This window comes from Euphorbia lathyris, chromosome 4, assembly GCF_963576675.1.
Source record: "Euphorbia lathyris chromosome 4, ddEupLath1.1, whole genome shotgun sequence".
NCBI classification, from domain to species: domain Eukaryota; kingdom Viridiplantae; phylum Streptophyta; class Magnoliopsida; order Malpighiales; family Euphorbiaceae; genus Euphorbia; species Euphorbia lathyris.
The window spans coordinates 92,871,616-92,874,342 of record NC_088913.1 but is presented as its reverse complement, the minus strand read 5'-3'; the positions used below and the strand labels follow the sequence as shown (position 1 = coordinate 92,874,342).

The 2,727-nt window shown below is 32.3% G+C and overlaps 1 long non-coding RNA gene across 1 annotated transcript; it reads right to left on the bottom strand.

Moving 5' to 3' along the window:
- Positions 1–961: 961 nt before the first annotated feature.
- LOC136225686 (uncharacterized) lies at positions 962–1,716 on the bottom strand. Its single transcript, XR_010687229.1, has 3 exons — positions 1,473–1,716; positions 1,274–1,391; positions 962–1,178 (listed from the first exon to the last, which is right to left on the bottom strand). It is a non-coding gene; the product is annotated as an uncharacterized lncRNA (long non-coding RNA).
- Between the last annotated feature and the right edge of the window lie 1,011 nt (positions 1,717–2,727).

Below are 2,727 nucleotides of genomic sequence, written 5' to 3'. Positions count from 1 at the left end.
GCGTCTATAATCTAAATTGTAAATTATGATGTAACTTTGGTTATGATTTACATTATAATTAAACGTTTAGAATATAATTGATTTTTAAATAATAAATTATGATAAATGGATTCAAAATTGAAAAACAAACGAATTAACGACAAATGAACGCTTAAAAAAGGGGATCTTGATAATAAGTAATATTAGGTTATTATTATAAATATTTATTTAATTATTTCTATTTTTCAGTAATTTTGATGAATCCAAAAGCTCGCTCATCAATACCAAAGTACAAGTCCAACAAATTTCAAAGCACGGGTTATTGTTCAAGTCAACAAATTCCAAAGCTTGGGTTTTATCCGTAGAAGTTCAACGAGATCTGTTCGGGTAAGAAATAATTCAAAAGTCAATCAGGATCCACATCAAATTCCAGATAGAACCATTTTAGTCCGGGTAAAAGATCCACATCCAGCACCAAAGCTCAAGTCAAGTCCAATTCAAAATTCAAGATAAAGCCCAACTAAGGTCCATTCACATCAGCAGGCCCACAACCAATGTAACAAAAACCGAAATCCAACACCACAAATATCCAAGGGCAGCACAGTCATTTTGACCAACAACTTAATCACTAAGCTTTCATTCATCTTCCTCATCATTTTCCTATTTAAGGAGGATCCTACCTCCATTGTTAGGGCCCCGAATCTTAGAGAGATAATAAGTATTAGGAGGGGCCAACTCTTTTTAGTTGGTATTTTTTTATGTTAATCATCAATAGATATTTCAACCCTGCTTAGTTTGGCCTGTATACTTTAAGATGACCTGAGTTCACAAATCCATTTATATTTAGTCATTTATACTACTCCTTTTACTTGTTGCTTAAATACAACCTTTATTATTTGCAGTTTCGGAAAAACCTTTACTTTGTGGTCTTTGAGACTATGAGTTACTGTAAAAGAAAAACAATGAGTTCAAAATCAAAAGATTTCTAAAAAATCATTTTCTGTTTCCAAAAGGATAATATGTTCATAACCACTCAAATTTTATTTTGTGTTAAAACAAAGAAACTAAAAAGAAAACAATAACGGATCAACACAGGAATATAAATCTAAAACTAAAGATAAAGAAAACAAAAGCATGTCTTCTTCTACATGATTGTTACCCTTGTGTTGGTAATCTTCTTGATTTTAATCTTTCATTTCCTGTAAATGACAAGTAGATGAGCAAATAAGTTTCAAGAGAAAAATAAAATAGATTGATGGATGATAAGCTGGGTTTAGGGCTCTTAGATTTTTACCTTGCTGATAGAAAACCCGCCATGAACCATTGTGCACCGCCGGACTCCACCGTCATCGGCCACCGGTCTTCCTCCGTCCACCTCTGACCACCGTCAATGGCGTTCAGAATGAGCAGATCTACATGAAAAAATGCAGATCAGAGATATGCAAGCTAAAAAAGAAAAAAGAAAGTCAAAAGAAGAGAAGCAAGATCCTCACCGTGTAAATGGCAAAGACATCGTGACGAAGAGCAAATAAGAAAGACAGAAACTGACGGAGCAGGGCAGCACCATGACGGGATTCAGCCGGATTCCGTAGGTCCTGGTTGCACATTCGGTAAGAAGAGGAGTAGTGAGCAAATGACAGAAAGGTGACCGGAAACAAACCGGCGTCCATGGCAGGGAGCTGTGTTTTTCTGAGGTAGAAGCGCAAGGAAGGTAATGAGGAAGAAGAGAGGAGGCTGCTGTACAAAAATGAGAAATAAAACCCTAATATCCAAATATATACCCTATAATTTTACATTCCAAAATTACCCCTGCGAATCCCACATTACCCCCTTTCTCATTTTATTAATTTGTGAATTTAGCCCCCATTATTCTAATTGTTTAGATCAGATCCCTGCATATTTTAATTTGACCCATCTAAATTATATTTGCCCCTCCCTGTTTATTTAATTCATATATTTGACCCCGTTTATTTTGTTTGCTTCAATTTGACCATTCCTAATTACATTTCGCCCCTCCCTGTTTATTTATTTTATTAATTTGACTCCTCTTATTTTTATTTGCTTTAATTTGACCCTTCTAGTTACATTTCGCCCCTCTCGATTTATTTAGCTGATAAACTTGAATGTGTTTATTTTCATTTTTCAATTTAACCCCTCACACTACCATTAATTTCCTTTATTAATCCCAATTCTAATTAAATCCCAAAGCGCCTTAATTCATCTTAACGAGGTTCTTTGTTTTATATTTTAGTTCAATTTTTGTTTAATTTAATTCTTTTCGTGTGCTATGAGTTCCTATTTGGTTAAGTGTTAATCCTATCTATTTTTATATAAATTTATACGCACATAATTCGTTAGATCAAATAAATAATATAAACATATCGTGCATATGTGATATGCACGATTCTAAAATCAAAATAAATCGGCTCCAATTTCGATAATCAAACCCGTAGCAAATTGATGTGACGTCGTTTGAATTTATGAAAAGATGTTTAAAACGTTACTTATTATAACATAAATTCTATTTATATCGTATGTGATATACGTAAAATAGAAAAGGAATTTTAATTCAATAAAATAAAATTATGTGTATAATATGTACGTAGTTCTAAGTCGAAATAAATCAATTCGAGATGTTATTTCAAATTAATGATTTAACCAAATTAATTCAAATCGATAGGAAAATATCATTTGAATTTAATAATACATTTAAAATATTTCTTATTAAAATTCATATTTTACTTATGG